Source organism: Pleurodeles waltl, chromosome 5, assembly GCF_031143425.1.
Source record: "Pleurodeles waltl isolate 20211129_DDA chromosome 5, aPleWal1.hap1.20221129, whole genome shotgun sequence".
Lineage (NCBI taxonomy): Eukaryota > Metazoa > Chordata > Amphibia > Caudata > Salamandridae > Pleurodeles > Pleurodeles waltl.
The window spans coordinates 1,598,480,678-1,598,504,272 of NC_090444.1; the positions used below are offsets into that span (position 1 = coordinate 1,598,480,678).

At 42.7% G+C, this 23,595-nt stretch overlaps 1 protein-coding gene across 2 annotated transcripts in view; it reads left to right on the top strand.

Moving 5' to 3' along the window:
- The window catches only part of HPCAL1 (hippocalcin like 1), a 1,255,899-nt gene that overhangs the window by 407,368 nt on the left and 824,936 nt on the right, over nucleotides 1-23,595 (top strand). The window lies entirely within an intron of this gene.

Below are 23,595 nucleotides of genomic sequence, written 5' to 3' on the forward strand. Positions count from 1 at the left end.
CACAAGCAAACCCCAAATTAACAGCTGCTTAACCCTCTAGTAACTCAGCAAAAAAGCAGACAGGCCTAACTTAGAGGCAATGTGTAAAGTATTTATAAAGCACTCCAAACATTAATAAAGTGAAAATACAACACAAGAAAAATCCCACACCAGATTAGGAAAAAAGAGGAAAATGTAATATATTACTTGACACCAAAACACAACAACAATCCAATCCGTAGAACCTGACATACACAATTTTCAAGGTTTAAGTGAACATAGTGGCTAGAAGCACAAAGTGCCAACTGTGGTTATCTGGACAGCCCGGGCTGGGACAAAGTGACAAGTTGAGGCCAACCAGGATGGAGCATGACCTGATCAAATTAGACCCACTGACCAAGAGTGTCTTAAATCATGTTTGCAGACCTTTGCGAGACCCCATGTCGAGTATGCATCGTGCAGTGGTGGTTCTGAGAAGCTTTGAGGCTGTGATGCATAGTCACCAAGGATACCGTCAATGAGGGGCTTGCAATGCAAAATCCTGAGAGGATGGTGTGTTGTGCACTGGTTTGTACCTAAGAAGTTGCTGGGCTTGCAATGCAGAGTCTGTTGTCATTGAGGGTGCTGTCACAAGGGGCTTGCGATGTGAAGGCCTGTGTCAAGGATATGTTGTGCAGCAGCAGCTCCAAGGAGACTGCGTGCTGGGATGCAAAGTCTTGCATCAGTGATGCATTATGCAGCTGCAAGTCTGAAGTAGAGTTATAAGGAGATGCGTCATGCTACATCGGTTCTGCCCACAGGACCAAAGCTGGGCAGGCAGAGCACCTTCAAGTCTGCTTCCAAGGGTCCAGGACTGGGGTGGCACCTCTAGGCCAGACAGGACTCACAGCTGGCAGAGTTGAGTTGGTGGGTTGTTAGCGTCTGTTCTGTCCTTGAGGTTCTAGTCAGAAGTCAAGCCAGCTGGCCTTTGGAGTCACTCTGGCCATCCTGGGTTCAAGATGCAAGTCCAGTCCTTCACTCAGGCAGCATGGCAATAGAGTAGCAGTGCTTCATGTAGAGCAGCACAGCACAGCAGTTCTTCTGAGTCTTGCATACACTAGAGGTTTGTGGAAGAGTTGGATCTGAGGGTCCAATATTTGTTGCCATCTGTGAAGGAGGTGAAAGTTCTGGAGGCTTGCACCCCCCAGAGGTGTTTGTGGTTTCCTGCCTCCCTGCCATGGCCCCAGCTTGTCTGCGGTCACAATAGACTAGTGTCAGACCCTTTGTAAGTGTGTTGAGGCAGGGCCTTTGTGATATGCATTTGTGGTAGGTGCCAGCTCCTCTGCCTCATCAAATCAGATGGTCCATCCTACCAACACCTATCCTCTTTTGTCTCACTTACTGGGAGCAATACACAAAGACCAACTGCCAACTACACCTAGTTATGTGACACAGGAAACAGGCTGCAGGCACCAAATGGTTAGAGCAAGAAAATGATAACTTTCTAAAAGTGCCATTTTGAGAATTGTGAATTAAAATCTGACTTTACTATTAAAGGGGGTTTAAAAATTACAATTATGCAGACACCAAATTCAACATTCCTTCCTGCTCTCAATTGAAAGTAATCATTTATTAAATGTAAAAGTTAGTCCAATGTAATCCTATATGAGAACAAGGCCTTGTAGTAGTGAAAAATTACCAGGACTTACAACAATGAAAAGTGCATATCCCTTTTCTTAAATACACTACTACCCTATGGGCTGTTTAAGGCCTACCCAAAGAATGACTTGCATGTATTAAAAAGGAAGGTTTAGGCTTAGCAAAAGGTTTATTTTGCTTGGTGGAAATAGCAGTTTAAAACTGCAGCCACAGACTGCAATGGCATACATTGAGTCGTGATTAAGAGCTACTGAAGTGGGTGGCTGTTGCACTTCGATTCTGCCTCTTCAGTACATCCAGATTTCTTTTGCTTTTCTGATCACCTGTTTTTCTGACTTTTTACTGTTAGTCTCCCCACCGGTGCCTCATCCATGGTAATCACATGGTGAACGTACTGTATGTTTTTACACAGTGTCCTCCTTTTAAGATAAGGCTGCTGCAATGTAGCAAGAGTAAGAAGCACTTGGCTGGTTACATGTGAACATGTGTGCACAAGCATGTGCACACATGTGCAGACTTATGTGGGAGATTGTCACCCAAACCCAGGAACAACGCACAGGTAGCCTGGTGCAATGGGGACTCTGCAGGATTAGGATTCACCTGGGATTGGCTTTATAAGTGTAGTGTACACTAATAGGGAATGTCAGTGGGTTTGACTGTTTTGTCTTTAGTGGCACCTCATTATACACATAGGGAGAGGACTGCCTTAGAGTGTAGGTTCACTCCCCCTTGTCCTTCAGAGACCATTGACATCTTGAATTAGAGTGTAACCTGTGGGAGAAAACAAATGTGCAACTTTCAAAATGACAACTGTACATCATATGAGTCATCCAGAGTTTTCATATTTCCCTGGTTCAAGTCAGTATCAAAATCCAGGTCTTGTGCTACCCTGTTGTGCACAGTTAATTACATTTCCTCATCAGCAGGAACAAAGGGCGCCACACACAAAGGGATCAATTAGCAGTATTTCACCCAGCTCCTGAGGAGGAAAGGGGTGGAGAGGCTGGATCTGCATCAATCACCCAGCTGTCATGCTGTAGTAGGGATGGGCCTGCCCAAGCCCACTGAACAAAGGAGAGTGCCCAGACAACTGAAGCCAAACCACCAGGGGCCTCCCTTTGAAATTCTAGTGTGCTAATCCCTAGTAGTGAGGTCAGCAAAGGGTGGAGCTGAGACCCCAGGAGCTGAGGTGACCAGTGGTTCCTGGATGACGCCATTTTGGACTGTACCTACATGCTGTGCAGGAGAGTTGGGACAGGGGTGCAGAGGTGACGTGGCATCCCTGGTTTAGCCAGGGCTGCCTGACATCTGGAACCTTCCTCTACCCTGTAAAAACTCTTGCACAAGGGTTGGACTCTCTCTTTGCTGTGGATTTGTCTACACTTTGCTGCTGGATCCTTGGACCCCAGTGGCTGCCCACCTTAAACCCCCTGAGGACAAGTTGGGGGAAAGCCTTGGACTTTACTGCACCCAGAAACAAAGATCAAGAGGAGAGCTGGTGCCTGCGAACTCAGAAAGACATCTTCTTGAAGTTCTTGGGCTCCTGGAGGTGAGGATGATTGCTGCCTCTGATGGATAGCCACCAGGACTAATATGAGCCCTGGATCGTCAAAATCAGCCAAAGTGGATCTGAGTTATCGTATTTTTAAGTTTTGCAACCTTTTTCTGGCTTGGAGCACTTGGAGCTCCACTGCCCAGCATGTAGAATACCCATGGGGTGGGCTAGGGCCCAGGTGGCAATGCAAGGAGAATCTTTGACCAAATTGCAGGAAGGGGCGGGCATGGTACTGCCTCTCCTGTATCCTCTCTTCACCCTATCTCCTGGGCTTATTACTAGTTTTGAGGGCCAGGACCTCATTCCTGAACCCTGACGTCTCCAAGGAGGGTGAGGGGAGAACCGCAAGAAAGTGGCCCAGGACCCCAACCCTGGGCAGCGATGTCAGGAAGGCGAGTGGGAAGCAACCATACACTGCACCTCAGCCCATAGGAACTGACAGACACAAATAACAGGTGCCAGCTCCCACTGCAGTACACGATTGTGCTGCTGGCGTGGGGAGCTGATGAGTGCAGCCAAGGGTGGTCTCCTTGTGCTGTCCTCCACCAAGGATGCTTCACATGGGGTTCACGGTTAGGACTGCCACCCTGATTATAAGCAAAGTGAGGTGCAGAACCACAATAACAAAAGGAAAACATGAAGCACAACTCTCCCCAACACATCGGGAGAGCTACTACTATAATATGCACGGCAGGCACAGAAATCCCCCCATGATGCTTTGTAGGGGTCTATTCATTTTATTCGCTTATCTTGTGATTTCTTCTCTTGCGGTGACCATAGGAGGATAGTCACCACCACTCGAATCAGCACAGCTCAGCACTTCTTGAGTCCCCACCATAAGTTGAGAGCGACTCCAAAAACTTCACTCCCCCTGGTTTTCAAAGCCTTTTCAAGCATTCCCATGATAGGAGCCTTTGCTCTGCAGCCAGGAGTGTTACGCCCTCTAGGGGCCTTATGTATGGTGACATTCAGGAAGGTCTTGAAGCCCTAAAAATTTGTAACTGTGTTATGGCCTGATGGGGGACCGTTTTGTAAGTACAATTTGGTACAAAAGTATAAGAACTGTACTAACAGAGTATGTTGATGACAATTGCTTTATTGGTACACCATAATGATAGTGAATGCTTTATTGGTTCACAGTAATGGATTAAGATGCTTTATTTCTCACTGCAATAATGACAATAAATCCTGCTAAAGGTGCCACCAGGGGTTACACAATGTCATGTTCCATCTGCCAATGTTCATGTTTGTATATTACTGCATAGTATTTAGTATGGTGTGTGTAATAAGTGTACTTCTCCTTTTTCTAAAGAAAGGGAACTGACTGGACAATCATGTATTATTGTGTGCCAATGATTTCTGTTTACTAGCCCACACCACCTCCCTTGAGTAGGCCTTTGACTGCATCTCTCCACTACCCTATGAGATTTGGGCACTACAATGGGGTGTTTGGTTCCCAGTAAGGACTATTGTGGATCTATTACTTCTGCATGCCACACATCTAATAGCCCAATTTCCAACTGTGGCACAGTCAGTGCTATAGGCCCACTAGTAGTGTTTAATTTACAGGCTCTGGGCGCAAGTAGTACCTCTTTACTGGGGACTTACAAGTAAATTAAATGTGCCAATTGAGTGCCAGCCAGTTTTACCATGTTTAGAGGAGACAGCTCAAGACTGGATAGCAGTGGTAAAGTGCACAGAGTCCTAAAAGCCAACAACAATGGTTTCAGAAAACAGGAGGGTGAAGGCAAAAAGCTGACATATATATATATATATATATATATATATATATATATATATATATATATATATATATATATATATAGTGAGTAAGGCTGTGTCTGATGGGACACGTTAGTAGAATGCAATACAGCAAATGAAAAGCAACAACCACAGCAAGCACTGGCTCTGTTGTTGAAAAGAATAAGAAGGAAGAATTGGGATTGTATGGAGTGTGCTCACTCACAATACACGGAGGCCTACCCCGGTCAGGAGCATTCAGCAACTTGCACAAGAGTTATAGTTAGGACAAAGTTTCCATAGAAAAAGCTTTTTTTGACTTGCCTATGTCTTTGGCACCATTTGACGAATGTTCCCAAAATTTCCCCCAAAAAATGTGCCACAGAGATTCTTGTTATGCACCGAAAGTTTCAGGATGATCTGTCAAGGGGGGGGGGCAAACAAAAAAGGAGGGTCAAGAAACATGCGTTTCCCATGTTGATTCCCATAGGAGTTTTGAACACGACTAAAGCCCGAACCACTGGATGGAATTACACCAAATTTGGCAGAAAGGTAGGTTTCTGCATGCAGACTACTCTTGTGCATATTTGGTGTAAATCCGTTCAGTAGTTTTTGCGAAATTAAACGGGGAAATACATTTGTATATCTAGGGCCACGGATCCCTTCGTAATGATTTTGTGTACCTGACCCCAGAGGTGTGATATAGTGGTCTGTGAGGGTGAGATTATGTCCTTAAAAATATATTTATTTTTCATGCAATGCAAAATTCACAAAGCTCAGCGCAGCTCCCCGTATAATGTTGTGGCAAATTCACAAATATCGCCGACAACAAAAAAGCATTCACAGTCATTCATACACTAATTCATTTATTCATAGTATAACTCTCATACCCACTCATCCCCTCTTGCACCGCCTCACAGACCCACACGCACCCACTCATAGACCCACTCAGACCCACGTGTACCCACTCGGAGACCCACTCAAACACTGATGCACCCACTCACAGACCCACTCGGACACTTACACACCCACTCACAGGCCCACTCAGACCCTCCCACTCACAGATCCACTCAGACCCTCCCACTCACAGATCCACTCACACACTGACACACCCATTCACAGGCCCACTCAAGACACTGATGCACCCACTCACAGACCCACTGAGACGTCACATATCCACTCAGAAGCAATTAGACCCTCATGCATCCACTCTCACACCCAGACACTCTCACACCCAGAGACACACTGTCACACCTAGCCTCACACCCAGAGAGCCAGACCATTTGGCTGTTCATGGTGCTGGGTTGGGGGGTTATCGGGACTGGCTGCAGGGCCTGGCTGCAAGGCTGTGTGCAGCGTGAGTTTAGGTGGTTATCAGGGACTGGCTGCAGGGCCTGGCCTGTGGCGAGGCACTGCGGCCAACCCCTGCCATACCCGGCAGAAGGCCATGCGCGAAGGTGATTGGATTAACGTACATTAATTAAAATAACTTTATGTTAAAAAAACTGAAATTCACTGAAAAAAACAAAGGTTACAGGGACATTATAGTTTGGGTCTGAATACACTCGTACAAAATCATAGAAATTCACCAGTTAAAGTTAGTTATTTCAAATAACTATAAATCGCTCTCGGTGCTTCACATGTATCAGAAGCAAGTTAAGATGCTTCACTGCTCCAAAATGGATCCTAATGAGGTAGGGGAAGGGGCAGTCACTGAAAATGGTCTATAGGTTGTCCAACAGAACATATGGGAAGGCAGTCTGTTCTGTGGGCCTTTTTAGAGAAGAATTGTGAATGTACATCTTTTGTCATAATGTAACAGTTCCAGGGTCAATTTCTTGTATTATTCAGACCCAGGAATGTTCATTTGTTTTCTGTCTTGAGTAGTTCTCATAGTTTCATCAGCATCATAAGTAGTCTGTTTTAGTTGATATTGATTGATATTGTATAGGAGTGCTTATTGAAAGTAAGATTCTTCTCTTTACAGATACATCTTAGCATGTTATCCTAATAAGACCTACACTGACCCTGATTTCAATTATTTAAAGAAGTGATTTATAAAGGTACGTTTGGGTTTAGGCAAAATGGTTCTGTGAATGGTTTACTTTTTATTCTAAATTAAGTATTTTCTACACATATAGTTTGATCTGTTATCCTAGGTTAAGCAAGATTTAGGCTTAGCATGTATTGAAGAGATTTGAGGGCAGGTCTGAAGAACAATTAAGTGTACATTAGTTATGAAGTTTGTGTTTGTCGGAAAAATATGCTCTTAATGTACAGTGCACTAATGGCCTTTGTATGATGTGTTTATTGCTAGTTAACTGAACTAAGATACATTTGAGTTAAATAAATCCGATTCCTTTCATCAAGGACAATTACAATTAATGGGTAGACATAGAAGAATATCCTCAGTGTTAATTTTCATCTAAACTTGGTATATGGAAACCTCTGTTCTGTGATTTTTTATGTAATGCTATGTCCATTCATTCCTTAGTGATACTTCTTAGATGGCACCTTCTGTAGTGAAAGAGGAAATTTATGTCCACTGGTGGCTGAACATTAAATGTGGGTTTAACAGTTAACAGTGTGTCCAATAACAGTTTGTCTCCATTGTGTGAGAGAGTTGTGTGAGAGAGTTAAAAAAAAAAAAAAAAAAAAAAAAAAAAATAGGGCCCTCTGATTGGCCCAGAGAGCTTTCTACTGTCAGCCCTTTTACTACCAAGGGTCCAGATTACAAAGCTGTAACTTGTAAGAAAGTGTTGTGGATGCCATGTTAGGACTTGGGGGCTCAATCCCCATGGCCTGCCATTTTTCTAAAAATAGTATAGTTTAAGGAGGTAGGGTAAGGATACACTGAATCCTTGCCACTTGTGTTGGGGATGGCTCCTAAAAAATAGGTATGAAACTTGTGCTCAAGTACTGTGGGTGTACCGTGATATGTGCAAAACGTTAAAAAGAAATAATGAAACTAAATGTAGGTTGGGTGTCTGTGAGGTGATGGCCACCCACATGTGTACACTCAGTTACTCTATGGTGTATATAACTATGATGTCATCAGTAATGTAATCAATAATGTCATTTGAAATGGCATCAGCAATGCCATTAATGATGTCATTTAAAATGTCATGGGTGAGGTCGGAATCCGTGCATGACAGGGTGCAAGTTACAGTTAGGGCAGTAAACTAACTGGTGTATTTAATCATTTCGTTTGACTTTTAAACATTACCTTTTATCTAATTTCAACATCAAGCTATACCATCAGTTTAATCTTTGTTTTTTGTCTATGAACTCGTCTTTTTTAAGAGGAAGATCTTATCATTGTACCCAACTATTATGTCTCTTTAACCTTTGGCTTTTTGTATGTGTGTGTGTGTGTGTGTTTGTGTTTGCTTACTGAAGAAAACAAAGGTTAAACAAATGTTATAGTTAGGTGTGATAAGAACTAAAAGATCTGTTTTTGTTTAAAAAAAAAAAAAAAAATTGCAATTCTCTGAAAAAACAAATGTGAAAGTAAAGGTTAAAGAAGTGCGTCAGTGGCAACATTAACATTTTATACTAAAAAGAAGCACAGAAATTCACCAATTATAGTTGAGCTAACTATAACTTGCGCCCTCTCCATGAACTGCTTATGACCTCACATATTGCATCACTCATTACATGTTCTATGGCATAATTTATGACATCACTGATGACATCATTGATGGCACAACTGATGATGTCATCCAGTGAGTGTGCTAGTTTGTCTTGATGTCCTATTAAATGCAAAAATTGTGATTAACCTGTAAGCCAAAACTTTGGTTTTGTTTGTTAAATGTTAGATATTGAAGGGCTTCTCCTATAAGAACAGCTGGATAAATTAGTCAGCATGCATGTAGGAACATATTCTAGGTGCAGATTCCTTACTGACCCACCCATCCTCCCCACTTGCGAACTGATTTCTAGGGACTGTGCTTCCCCATTTAGGGCCTTTGCTCTTGCGCACCAATTTGTGTTCTTCGCAGCTCTGCGCTTTGTCATGGAAAGTCATGTAAAGAAACTGACGTCAAGGCGCTGAGGCAGCGTCTATGTACTACTCCCGACATCATCATGGCAACTACGAAGCCAACAACGCCCGCGGAGTCGACCGATGCCACCTACTGATGCGCAAGGGTATTGCTTGAAGAATAAATCTCCAGATCCAGTCTGAGGCCTGGGGGGAAATTCTAAGGTAATGTCTCTACCCGATATATTGAAGGTAAGTAACTTGTACATCTTAGTCAGGAAAGGCTTAAGAATACAAGCCTGGAAAGGACTTAAACATGCCTTTTGAGAAGGTAGCCTTTTTGGAATGTGTGTCGCTACTGTGTTTGTGCATATAGTTTGCCGCCACCCATGTAAACTTAAGAAAACCAAACAATTCTGAACCCTAGAGACGCAGGGAAGTCTGAGATGGCATAGCTTTCATGTATACCACTGTTTTTCATTCTGAGAATGTCCTGCTAATGTTAAAACTATGGCTAAAAACAATTTTCTCTCAATTTCCAAGAGCTTTCTGGAGCCTTTGAATCTGGGGTTGACCATCGTCCATAGAACCCTACCAACTCATGTATCTCTAAAAATTAGAGAAATTCATTGTGATACGGATTGCATGAATCCTGTAACTTTTCTTTACCCACAGTGCCTTGCAAATTTGAATGTATAAAGGAAATTTAATTTTCCACACACTAATGTGGTAGAAAACATCTGGTGTATGGAAAACGACCATCAAGTGCACACTTATTTTCATTTAAACGGTACCCCACATGCGTGAGTGAGACAGTCTTATCAAACAGACTTTGGCAGACAAGCTGCTGACAGCTCTAGCTGTCTTTGATGCTCTCTGGCGTTATTGTTCACTTGAATACATCACAAGGGAAGAATGGTAAAATCGGAAATTGGGGACGAAAAAGATAAGATATTAGCACTTGGTCTTGTAGGTCAGTGTCCACGAACCCAGGTTGGCATAGTGTCTGCTTGCAGATTAGCCCACTTACTCACAACTATGTAGAATAGGGAGCAAAGGCTAATGAGTTAGAGGTCACTAAACAGGTAGTATAATAGGTATGTCATATCGAATGAAACCTAAATCTCAACAGGCCCAGCAAGTTTACCTGAATTCCTGGTAGATGGTGCGGTCATGAGATTAGACCTCAACCAGGATACTAGCTTTGCTTCCCGGGATGCCCAAACATCTTGAGACCAAAGATCTAATAGTAGAAGGACCTGCTCCAACCACAATGAGACAAGGTAAATGGGTAAACTCAAAGAAGGTCTCAGGATAAGGGATATGTGAGAGCACCTGGAAGGGGTAAAAACAACAAATGTGAGGGACTCGGGATTGGGTAGAGAACTGTAGTGTGTACTACAAATAGCTGCCAGGCAAAGAAATGTTCATGCATTGTGTTCATATATGCTCTCCGTTGACATTGACATGGGCTGCAATCTGTAAGTTCCCACACATACAGGGGCTAGCGGTCCAGCTTTTACTATCTGTTATACCTAGCATCTTTTGGCATGGTTTGCCATGAATTTTTGCTTTCTTATTTCCTGTTTTGATTGTGTGCTGAACATCGTTTCTGCTGGCTTTAGGACTCTGCTCAGTTTACTACTGCTATCCAGTGCTAAAGTGTATTTGCACTGTGTCTAAAACATTGTCACATTGGCTTCTCCACAATTGGAATATTTTGTTTCTAGTAAGACCCTAGTAAAGTGCACTATGTGTGCCCAGGATCTCCAAGTCAAATGCTATTAGTGGTCCTGCAGCACTGGTTGTGTCACCCGCTATGGTAGCCTTTCAGACATGTCTCAGGCTTGCCATTACAGAGATAGTGTGCAATTTAAACTGCCAGCTTGACCACCTTCCCTTTTATTACATGTTAGCTACCTCTAAGTAAGGCCCTGGTTAGCCCCAAGGGCATGTTGCTGTGTATTTAAAATGTTGGTCATGTACTTTTAAGTTTAACATGTCCAGTTAGTGGAAAAACTCTTAAATTAATTTTCTCTATAGCAAGGACTATCTCTCCCATAGGTTAGTATGGGGATTGCCTTATAACATCTTTTAAGTGTAATTTCCAATTGGTAAAAGATAGGAAAATTGAGTTTGGTGTCTGTGGACTCACAATTTCAAATCACATCTTTAGGTAAAGGTGGTATCTAAATTGCTGGTCTGAAAATGCCACTTTTTCTTACTTTATTCTGAGCCTTAGCCTGCCTCCAATCCACCTGTGGTGTGTGACAGCTACATCTGTGCATTCAATCCAGCCAGCCATAAAACACAGGAAACTCCACTCACTGCCCCTGCTTTAAATCTGCATGCCAGTGGGTCTTTCTGGGCAGTAGGGGTGGAGGGGCTGCCACTCACACTTCAAAAGGTAGTAACCTGACTTCACATAAAAGGATTGATAGCCCCTCACAGACATCCTGGCAGACAGGACTGAGCTGAAAGGTAACTGGAGCACTTCAAAACCACTCTTTGAAGACTCTCCCCACTTCAAAGGCACATTTGGGTATAAGTACTGGGCCTCTGACACCATATACTCTGAACACTTATAGACCGAGAACAACATTCTACCGAGAAGAAGGACCACTGGTATCGTCAGGAGGGACTGCCACTTTGCTTTTTGCTCTGCTGTGTTGGCCTGCTGCGTCCTGCCTGGGAGTGAGAGGACTGGATCTGTCTCACTATATCCTGCAAACTAAAGTTTCTCCAAGGACCTGACTGAGCTCGCCTCCTGTTTCTGAAATCTCAGAGACATCAAATACTTCACCTGCATCTTGCTACCAGCACCTGGACTCCTCTGCTGAGAGTCCTGCTCTGCCAAGTGGTGCGAAATTCAGTCCTGGGTCCTTGGTGGTGCTGCAGCACAAGAACTGACTCAACAACACTTGGGCGTCACTTGGAACTGACGCATCCTGCTACAGGAACGCTGCTTTGCCACTGCTTGCACTGAAGCCGTGGTCACTGCTCGCTGACTGTGTGTCGCACTGACCTCGACTTACAACAAAGCCCGACTTAGCCAATGCAGCACCCAGACATTGCTTCTGGACATCGATGCATCAATGATGTTGCCCGATCAGGAAATGGCGCATTGCCGGCACACGCAACCCATCCCCTCCTCTGGATCAACACATCACCCCCGAGCATCGACACAACAAGGGTACTACTGTTAGTGGGTTTGCGTGACTCCTGTACACAGCCCGTGGTCCATCACGGTCGGACTGCACTTTTGAATTTGCTCCGGTCCAGTGCAACCAGATAGTTTTGGTTGGAGCTATTGTCTTCTAAGCACTGCATTTTGATTGAATCATTGAACATTCATAACTTGAATGGTGCATATTAGATTTTTGTAATTTTGGAGTCTTCGTTGCCTCAGGTAAATATTGGCTATTTTTCTAAACTGTTGTGTAGTCCTTTTGTGGTGTTTTCACTGTGTTACTGTGTGTGACACATTGCCTCTTTGGTTCAGCCTGACTGCTCTGTACCTAGCTACCAGAGGGTGGGCAAGGTAAACATTTAGTGTGTATCTTAGTTGCCCTGAGTAGGATTGTGGCTCCCTACTTGGACAGAGTGCAAAGCTCTGCCAACTAGAGACACAATTTCTAACACTCTCATTTGCCCAATCTTCCAGAATTTTCATTCTCTTCCCTGTTTAAAATTAGCATAAAGAAGGAATTATTCCAAGCAACTGTGTTAGATGGGTAAACCCATTAGAAGCTGAAGAATGGTTCGGTAAAGATGTTACTAAAAGCAACAGTCGACAACATATAGACAGGTTCTTTATCTGAGAAAATTAAACAAGAAAAGGATTGAGACTCACAGCATAGTGATACAATTACGTTTAAAAAATGCAATCTATGGACAGTGGCAAATAATATATCACACCAAAGACTACCTTTCACATTCATTAGTAAAATGATACAATATTAACAAATGGTGGCCAAAGAACTTTGTAGAAAGCAAGAAAAACTCTGCATAGGCCGAAAACCTTAAAATACCATAGGATAACAATGTGTGGCTGATACCTAGGAATTCAGGAAGGCTGGTAAAGAGGCTTGGATATTGTCAGTTTAGAGAAGCTTAGTTTCTTTTACAACAATAGCCTCAAGATGGTAATGAAAACCTTGCAGACGTTTTACTACAAGAAGCTAACTTTATAAACGTCCTACCACTCAACAAGTTGGTGAAGTTGTATGGTGTAGTTACCAATTATTGAATTTTAATAGGCACTACTAAGGATCGAATTAGCAATATCTAAAGATGATTAATTTCTCAGCTCGGATAATGAAGGGATAGCCTACAATGGAAAAAAATACATACAATAGAAAATTCTTGTAGCAATTGTTCTGGTGACAAATTTGTGTGAAGTTGCTTTTTTTGCGCTGCTCAGACTACCTGAAGATAATAAGTATACTTTCAGAGAAGATGCAAAATTTTGAAACAAATGGACCATCAGCTGTTGATGTACCATAACGTCTAATTTTTGGCCCTTTTAAATTCAACTCTATGAAAATGTTGACCTCCCTGCAGTAGTAGTACCCTAATCCAGTCAAGGAAATCTTCCCTGAGAAGCTCTTAGAGATCATTGCATCGTGCTGGAAGGACAATGCCGAAGAGAGGCCCTCCTTTAAACATTTGAAGACAGTAATGGATGACTATTACATAGCCACATAAAGACAATATTAACAACCGCTATAAGACAAACACATTTAGTAGAATGTCTCTGCTGGTTAAGTCAACAAACCATCTGGATCAGTCACTTCCTTCTTGTTGCTTTAAATATTTGAAACCGTTATGAATTGTACATTGTAATCAAACACAAATGTGAAAGTTCACATGAAGGCGTACTAGTATGCCTATTTTTCAGATAATAATGCTTCCAGGAATAAAAACACTTATGTCTCTTTAAGATTCCCAGAATGGTTTGGAGGAACCCTATATTTGATAGACTAAGTAAAATTAAGCACACCTATCACATCCCTATTGGTTTTTATCTCATCCAGCTCCAAGTGACAAAATAAGTTCAGCAGACCAGGCTACTGAAACTGAAATTGTTGTTTTTTGTTATGTTGCTTACTCATTGTCTTAATATGTCTGAATCACCATTGCGTTAAAGCGACAAATCATGATAGAAATGACAAACAATGATTTTATACATTAAGTCATTGTAAAGTTGATTCAAACCGTGGCAATGTACATCCCATGCAGAACAATGATTTACAAACCCAACACATACATATTTTCATCTAATTATACTTTAGCCAAGTAATGCTTGTGCAGACCGTAATCGCATATTCACTATTACATAGTTGGTATAATACAAAATAATATGCACATACTTTTCACCTTAGCAGATGTTCCATGGAACGTCTTTCTATGGCTTGTACGTTGCATCCCAGAAACAAACCCAGAGGTATGGACAGCGCACACCTTAGATAGTGCCCACTGAAAGACTGATTGGTAGCATGTATACTTCTGGTGTTTCATTTATATGACGCATGTGCTTTCACAGGCACGACACAGTCGTATCTTGATTTGTCTGTTTTCAAAGAGACAGGTGAGTTTCAAGATTCAAGTGCCAGCTTTTCTTTTTCTAAACTGTCCTGTAGTTTAGCCGTAATCCTTTATAAGAACTGGGATCTAAGAGTAGATTATTCCCAAGATGGTGCCTCAGATGTCGGACCTTCGGGCAGCTGTTCAACACCTTGGCCATTTGTGAAAAGTGCGTACACTATTTAGACATACTGCTCCCGAACACTTTCTTTGGGCCTCCTGCAATTGATCAGTGTTTTTTCATCAGCCATTCCTACATGTGTAATATTGATGTTAGTGCTGGTGAAATCAAAATAAGGGCAGCACGTACATTTCGATTTGTTTTAAGCCCAATTTCTTTGAAGTACAGTCTTGTTTTTTTTTTTTCTTGTTTTTTTTTTACAGTGACCAGGATTCTTATTCAGAGGAGAAGCCTCAATACATTGACATTTATGGTTTCGATTTTAATGTTTACTCACCATTCCTAATACAGGGTTATTCATGATGGACATGATGGAAATGATATGTCACTGCCTCTTTCACAGTATCACGAACACCACAAAACAGCTGCAAGGCATCCCAAACATTTTATATTTATAAGTATTAATAGGTGCAGTGGTTTATGTAAAGCTGAGTTTTACTTGTATATAGAACACAGATAGAGGCTTTACTTTCTCTAAATAGGAACTAGCCAGACAGTATTCTGTTGCCCTGATAACACATTTGGCCAAATATCTCACAGGTCAAAATTTCAACACTCACACTGAGACTGCATTTGAAACTGATTAGTTTAGAGCTCCAGAGGACTGAACTGACTCTTTTTTGATCTTTTATCAGTCCATTTTACAGCTAAGACACTTAGGGCCTGATTACAACTTTGGAGGACGGTGTTAATCCGTCCCAAATGTGACGGATATACCACCTACTGTATTACGAGTACATTATATCCTATGGAACTCTTAATACGGTAGGTGGTATATCTGTCACATTTGGGACGGATTAACACCGTCCTCCAAAGTTGTGATCAGGCCCTTAGTTCAGCAATCTATGTGATTTTTCACATTTCACCGACCACAGAAACTATTAAACTAATGGTGATTTGAAGTTCATATCCAAAACAATCATACAATACAATCGATTAACAATCATACTATACAATTGATTAATGTTTTCACAATTGCAATATGGTCCTGTTACTGTTTTTGAAACTGGATGTACCCTTGTATTTATGTTCTTATCAGAATCCGATGTACACTTCCCAATATTGATGCTAGAATTGAGAAGGGATAGTGAAAAGGTGTAAAGTTAAAGAACCATTTATTTGAGGAGTTACCTAGGTCCTTTTAGGGTGATTCCTGCCAGTCTCTACTATTACTTTAGAGAAAATCATATATTTCTAGTGACTCACAATAGTGTATTCCATATCATCTTTGCCTTTTAAGAAAATTGGCTACATTGGTACAATATGTGTAACTTTAGAAATGATTCTTGGTTTGGAATCCTGTTTTAAATGAAGCATTGGCAACAATAAACTTTTAACTTTCAGTTATTCACTTTGTATGGCCATTCACACCTTGCAACTCTTTGTAAAGTAATCCCAAAAAATGGAATTAGAATAACTGTGTTTCAATAGTAGGACTGGGTAGAAATAGATCTGTGTGTCCTTGGGTGTAGGAGATGGGTTGGCTTTACATATAAAATATACCCTGTGGATGAAACAAAATAAAATGTGAAGATGTACATTTCAACCTGACCTACCCTTGAAGAATAATCAAATAGATTAATATAAACATGAGAAAAGTTTGACAAGTAGGAGTACTCTGTTGGAAATCTGATATTAGAAATTTCTATGAGTACACTTGGGGAATGTTTATGATTTTTTGTAAAAGTTGTAAATCTACTATAAATATAGGAAGAAAACCAGAAAAGTAGGTTTAAGACTTTGTTAGCAGGACATTATGGATTGGACCCCGTTATCTGTTGGGAAGCGGCCTAAACCACGACTCCCAAACAATGAAGTCGTGGACAATGAAAGCGGAACAATGCTTTTGTTTACCACTACTGCCTTGTTCGGTGTCTTAACCATGCATGTGCTGAACCACTCACATGCGTGGTAAAGGCACAGAAGAAGGGATTCTGCTTAGGAGGAGGAAGTGATCATGTAAGTGGGGCTGGGACTGGGGCTGTTTTAGGGGTGGGGGTGTGGGGTCAGGTTATTTTTGTTTTACGGGCAGGGTGGGGGTTGGGGTATTTTTAGTTTTTTGGGGTGGGGTCAGGGTGGTTTAGGTTTAGGGGAGGGGGTCGGGACATTTTTAGTTTTAGGGGTGGGGTTGGGGTATTTTTAGTTTTTTGAGGTGGCGTCAGGGTGGTTTAGGTTTAGGGGAGGGGGTCGGGACATTTTTAGTTTTAGGGGTGGGGTTGGGGTATTTTTAGTTTTTTGAGGTGGGGTCAGGGTGGTTTAGGGGAGGGGGCCGGCCATTTTTAGTTTTAGGGGCTGGGTGGGGGGGCCGGGGTATTTTTTAGTTTTGGGGCAGGGGTGGGTTAGGGGTGGGGGTCGGGGCATTTTTAGTTTTAGGGGTGGGGTGGGGGAGGTCAGAGTACTTTAGGTTTTAGGGGTGGGGGATTGGGGTGGTTTTAGGGGCAGGGGTGGGGGGTCGCAGTAATTTTAGGGGCGGGATTGGGGCGTTGGGGTGGTTTTAGGGGCGGGGTGGGGGGTTGCATTAATTTTAGCGGCAGGGGTGGGGGTTTGGGGTGGTTTAAGGTTTTAGGGGCGGGGTTGGGGTGGTTTTAGGGGCAGGGGTGGGGGGGCCGCAGTAATTTTAGGGGCAGGGTGGGGGGGGTGGAGTGGTTTTAGGGGTGGGGGGTTGCAGTAATTTTAGCGGCAGGGGTGGGGGTTTGGGGTGGTTTAAGGTTTTAGGGGCGGGGTTGGGGTGGTTTTAGGGGCAGGGGTGGGGGGTAGGTGTAGTTTAGGTTTTAGGGGCGGGGTGGGGAGTTGCAGTAATTTAGGAGCGGAGTGGGGTGTTGGGGTGGTTTTAGGTTTTAGGGGCGGGGTGGGGTTTGCGGTAATTTTAGGGACAGGGGTGAGGGGTTGGGGTGGTTTTAGGGGCGGGGTGGCTTTGGTTTTGGTGGTGGGGAGTCACGGTAATTTAGGGGTGGGTGGGGGGTTAAGGGGGTTGGGGTTGTTTTAGTTTTTAAGGGCAGGGTGGGGGGTCACAGTAATTTTAGTGGTCGGGTGGGGGTTGGGGTGGTTTTAGGGGCAGGGTGTGGGGTTGCGGTAATTTTAGGGGCAGGGTTGGGGGACCACAGGGGTCGCATGCTGGAACCATGCATTCCATTCCACGCATGCCTTTACCAGGAATGCCTTTACAAATGAAAAATCGTTGCTAAGGCATTCGTGGTAAAAGCATTAGTGGTAACAACGCGGTCATTGTTCCGACCACGTTGTTCAGGCATGCATGGTCCCAGCATGCGTTGTTCTGACATAAATTCTTGTCTGTTTGCTAATCAATATGTTTCTAGTTCAGTGCCTCTTGATTTGGAAATCTCTAGTTCAGGGTGGGATCATTCATGTTGATCCTTTGCAAAGTTAACAAATTGCTTGGTTAAATTGGTTCTTGTGTGATGGGGATATGGTTCAGAGTTTGGTGTATGTTCAGCAATTATTTTACTTGTTGCTAATGGATTCCACTTTGTTTCATTCCATTTCAAGTTTTTGTTAAGTCTACTTTTGTCCTAAAATTACTTTTTAAGGTATTCACTGACCTGAACTGTGTTTTGAGAACATGCTTATTGCATGAACTTCAATGAAATCTTTTATGTTGACAGGGAAAGCTTTTTTCCAGTTGGAGCATCCCCTCTTTCAAATTCCTATTCAATTTAGGAGTGTTTTTTCCACCAAGGAAACATTCTGCTTCATTTTGCAGTTTTTTGTGCTTCCAAACTGAAAACTGCTGTAGCTATATCTAGAAACGGTGATATTGTGTATTGTTAGCCATTTACATGACCAACCATTGCACCTCTTTCCTCTCCCTTTCCTTCCCAGAAAACAAATTTGCTTAGGTGGAAAAGAGCACCTGAGTGGGTTGTGAAGCAATGAAGGAGGCAGTGACACCACCTAAGTGGTGAACTTCTCTGCATGATTAGGTGGATTTCCCTTTTGTAAATATTTACAAACCTCGAATGTGTGAATTAGGATCTGGAATTTAGGGTAATACATTTTAACTTTTGAGCAAGTAAGTGACACTCGGGTGCACAGTTTTATGAATGAGGCTTTTGGTGAGTGGTTTAATATCAGGCAGCCTTTTCAGGTATTGTATTATGAATGCTAAATTGCTTTATTTGCAAGTGCAACATTCTGAAATAATTTTTAAGAAACTCAGTAATTTAAGGACAAATTAGCATCCCCTCCTTAGACGGAAAGTATGACATTGTACACATGCTGTGTTAAAGTTTTATTATAAATGGACGTTTAAATAGGTATAGGTTTGTTCCAGTGATGAGGGACTAGGATGAGGCCCGAGTAATTGCCAGTAGCTGAGATTATATCTAACATTCTGTCCATCACTAAGTGGCAGGGGTATGCACAGACATGAGTCCCGTGCAAACTGTCACTGAAACCAGTATATATCTGGCTGATGAGCCTGTAACTAAAGCAAACCCAGTCCTGGATTGTGTGTGTTCCAGTTCAGGGAGGAACAGGTTGGCAGTTCAAGCTGGACTGTTGCCATGATAGCAAGGTCCAGAGTGATTTACTCATAGCTCTGTCCAAACTAAGGTGTCAAGGTGTGCAAAATAATGATAAACTGGGATGTGGCTCTGAGTAATTAAGTACCAGTGGCTGAGATTGATTAAAGCATTCCATCCATCACTTTTTTGGGGTACTTCAGTGTCTTGCTTTAAGTAGGATGGTTATGCCCAGACATGGGTCCCATGCACACTGTATTACTGGAACCAGGAAATGCCAGGCTGATGAGCCCATAACCTGGACAGAACTGGTCCTGGGCTTCTTGTCTTCCGGTTTAGGGAGGACATGGCTTTGCACATAAGGCTAGATTGTTCCCTTGGAGCAGGCTCAAGACTGAGGTGGCATGGTGTGCAAAATAACAATGATCTGGGGTGGGGCCCTGAGTAATTACCAGGGGCTGAGATTTATTGAAGCATTCCATCCATCATGTTTTTGTATCCTTTTTTAAGTGGATAGGCTCTGGGATTTGCTATGGACATCATGCTGGAAATGTACAAATTGAATAAAATTAGGACAAAAACACATTGCCATGCTTGTGTATATTTTCTTAGATAGGGACGTGTTGCCAAGTTTTATTTGGAGCCAGGTATCGGAATATAATGCTTATTTGCCTATTAACAATATGGGATCTATTCCTGAAGCGCTTAATTTATTGCAGAGCCTATTTGTGTAAACGCTATCATACCAATCCTAAAATCAATTAAGAAGGTACGAAGTTCTTTGACATGCTGGCTTATTAACATTGATAAGTTCACGATAGTGTCACTTTGTTTTCTGAATCCAATGTGATACCTTGTTGCTGCAGATCCACAGCAGTAGTACTTGCATCGCAGGTGTACTGTTGGGCTGGGCTTTTCAGAATTCACTTCATACTTTTATAAGCATCTTAGGTAGCTGCTCCACACTGCTGAGTTTAGTGGAATTACTGGAGTAGACATTCTTTTGCAAGAATAATTTTCTGGTTATCCTGAAAAAACCCTCTTTCTCCGTTGAGGTCTGTGGTTTTCCCTCTCCCCAAGCCGTTTCAATGGTTATGAAATTAATGTGTGTGGGGGAGGTAAGATAATTTAGTATCTGATGTGGTTCAATTGATTGTGCAGTGTCTCCTTCACTTAATGCTAGTTCTGAGGTCTTGAATCTATGTTCTTCAGTTCATTTGTTTGGTCAGTCTGGCCTGTACCTAGCAATAAAGTTATTCTGAGCACCAAAACACATTTAGATTCTTACACCGCGTTTTGCAAACAGAATCTCTTTCAGTGTTTATACTGATTCTGCCACGTTTGAAGATCACCAAATAATAAACCATGTCATGGCTTTCTTTGTTAGCAGCAATCTGGAGTGGATTCAGTCTTGCACCCTCAGAGAATATTTTTTAAAGCTTGTTGTGTGCTTCCTTAGACAGCAATTCATAAATAATGCGAAGCAAAACTGGAACCATATGGTTTGCGCTCTGGAGTTCTTTACTTTGAACCATGTCTAAAGAAAAATATGTTCTAAACTGTATCCTAATAATTTCTCTGTTGTGACTGATGTGAAATGTGATTAGTTAAAGGGTGAGATGTTTTCATGGTTTGAGGTCACAGTGACTAATTTTCAGCCCTCCAGCATGTATGTGGTAGGTAGTCCTAAAAAGTCAGATTCAGTGCTCACCCAAGAGTTCTTAACGGATACACATGCAGGAGACAACTGCCACCAGTACGGACTCTGCTCTGTTTTCATTTAGTTCATTTCTTTAGAGCCTTTATTTCCAGGGTGGGTTCACAGCACTCTGTGGAGTTGCAGTCCACCTGCTGCGGATTCTCAGGTGCAAATTCACCAAGACACAGTCGCCTAATTGCTGATGTTTCTGTTCCTTGTTGTAGGGGATGAAGACTTGGAGTGTGTATATGTTGCCCACTTTCTCTTTGAGAATGGCTCTATTTCTAAGACTCACTGACGACTTGCATCACTTTAATTTATTATGTCAACTCTGATATCACTGTCCCATTATAAAAAATACGACAGACAACTTAAAACAGAATTTGACAGTCTGCTCCCTTACCATCTTGTTTACAGGAGTTATTTTTCTCTATCTGTGATGTAGTAATGAAGACTACCACGTCACGTGCCACATGTCCAGTCCTCGGCCCTAATGTTAATGGCTGCTAAGGCACCAGATATCACAAAGGGAAAGAAGTATTGACCCTGGTTAAGACATTTAACTTTGTGAGGCATTTGTTTTAGGACCAAGCCCTTTCTAGGGTAAATATGCAGCACGTACCCAGGCCTGGAAAACACTAGAGACATTAATTTGATCAGTATTATTGAGTTATTATGAGTTGAAACTGGCTTCTGGTTTCGAGCCAGTTCTTGACTGCCCAACTACTGAGAGTTTGTTTGGAGTGTTTGCCTTGGCCGCTGTGGTGCGATCCTAGAGCGAGCAGCAGACTGAGACTGTGGCAGCATTACATTGGAAGGGTCCCTAAGAGAATTAACCACGTTTGTTTAAGTTGTGTTAGAAATGAGGTCTCTAGTTGGCAGAGGTATACACCTTTGTCCAAGCAGGGACCACAATCCTATTCTGGCTAAGTCATAACACAATCCAAATTATCCTGTGTCCACCCTCTGGTAGCTTGGCACTGAGCAGTCGGGCTTAACTTAGAGGGTAAAGTATTTGTGCAATAAATCATACAGTAAAACAGAGAAAACACCACAAAAATACACCACACAATTTTAGAAAAATAGATAATAATTATCTGAATAAAATAAGGTAAAAATGACAAAGATCCAATAAGCACAAGTTAAAATATAACTTTTAATAGGTTTGCAAAGAGTCTTAATCCTTAGAAATAAACAGTTGTCTCTTTGCTACACACAGTACCTGGTATGTGTCAAACGTAACGACGCACGGAGACCGCAGAGGAGGAGATGCGTGGCAAAATAAAGTGTTGCGTTGAATTTTCCGATGCGGCACAGACGATCCGTCGCTTCTTTCCATTCTGTGAGGGGTTTGCAATGTTTTTTGGCATGCTGTCTTGGTTTCTCACTGCGATGCAGGGATATTTTGATGCCCTGAGACGATGCGTTGAAAATCTTTGATGCGCTGGAAGAAAGAACAGGCGCTGTGTCGATCGGGAGGTGATGCATTGAATTTTCTGTTTCTGTAGGCGGTGTGTTGAATTTCCAGTCAGGAAGATGGGCTGCGTTGTTATTGTCATCTGCGCAGTGATTTCTTGCCTGCAATGCAGGCTTCGCGTCTATTTCTGCAGGCGTTGCATCGATTTTTCGACCCAAAAGTAATTTTTTGCTGATGTGAAGTCTTTGTTGGTCCTGCGACTTCAGAAACATGAAGCAAGCTCAATTCAAGCCCTTGGAGAGCACTTTTGGGGAAGGCAGAGTCCTTCCAGCAAAGTCAGGGCAGCAGGGCAACATCAGGGCAGCAGTCCTTCTCAGCAAAGCAGGCCGATGAGTCATTTGGGCAGCCAGGTAGCTCCTCTGGCAGGGTACAGGTGTAGGTCCAGAAGTGTCTGAGTTGGTGGGTCAGAGACCCAGTTTATATACCCCAAAATGCCTTTGAATTGGGGGAGACTTCAAAGAGTGGTTTTAAAGTGCGCAAGTTACCCTTTCAGCCCAGTCCTTTTTGCCCGGGTCCCAGTGGGGGGGTTATCAGTCCATTGTTAGGGCAGGCCACTGGCCTTTGAAATGTAAGTGTCAGGCCCTCCACCCTTCCAGCCCAGGAAGACCCATTCAGTATGCAGATGAATGCAGATGTGACTGTGTCCTGTGTTTGTGGTTGTCTGGGGAAATGCACAAGGGAGCTGCCAACCAGCACAGACCAGATGCTGATTGGAGAGAGGCTGTAAGGCACATGGTTTTAAGTGTAGACATGCTCCCTTATCTAAAAGTGCATTTGTAAAATAGTTATCTTGAATCCAACCTCACCAATAAGCAGGATTTTCTATTACCATTCTGGCCATACTAAACATGACCGGGTTACCCCTTACAGATCAGAATCTACCTCTCAAAAAGTATGAGGGCAGTCCCAATACGAGGCTGTGAAAGGAGCAGGCCTCACAGTAGTGGATAATGAATTTAGGAGTTATTCACAACCAGCAAATATAAAACACATATGTACATATCCTGCCTTTTACCTATATAGATCCCTGCCCCATGGGTTACCTGGGGCCTACCTTATTGGTGATGTATATGTAGAAAAAGGGGAGTTTAAGGCTTGTCAAGTACTTTCAAATGCCAAGTCGAAGTGGCAGTGAAACTGTACACACAGGCCTTGCAATGGCAGGCCTGAGACATGGTTAAGGTGCTACTTATGTGGGTGGCACAATCAGTGCTGCAGGGCCACTAGTAGCATTTCATTTGTGGGCCCTCAGCACATGTAGTGAACTTTACTAGGGA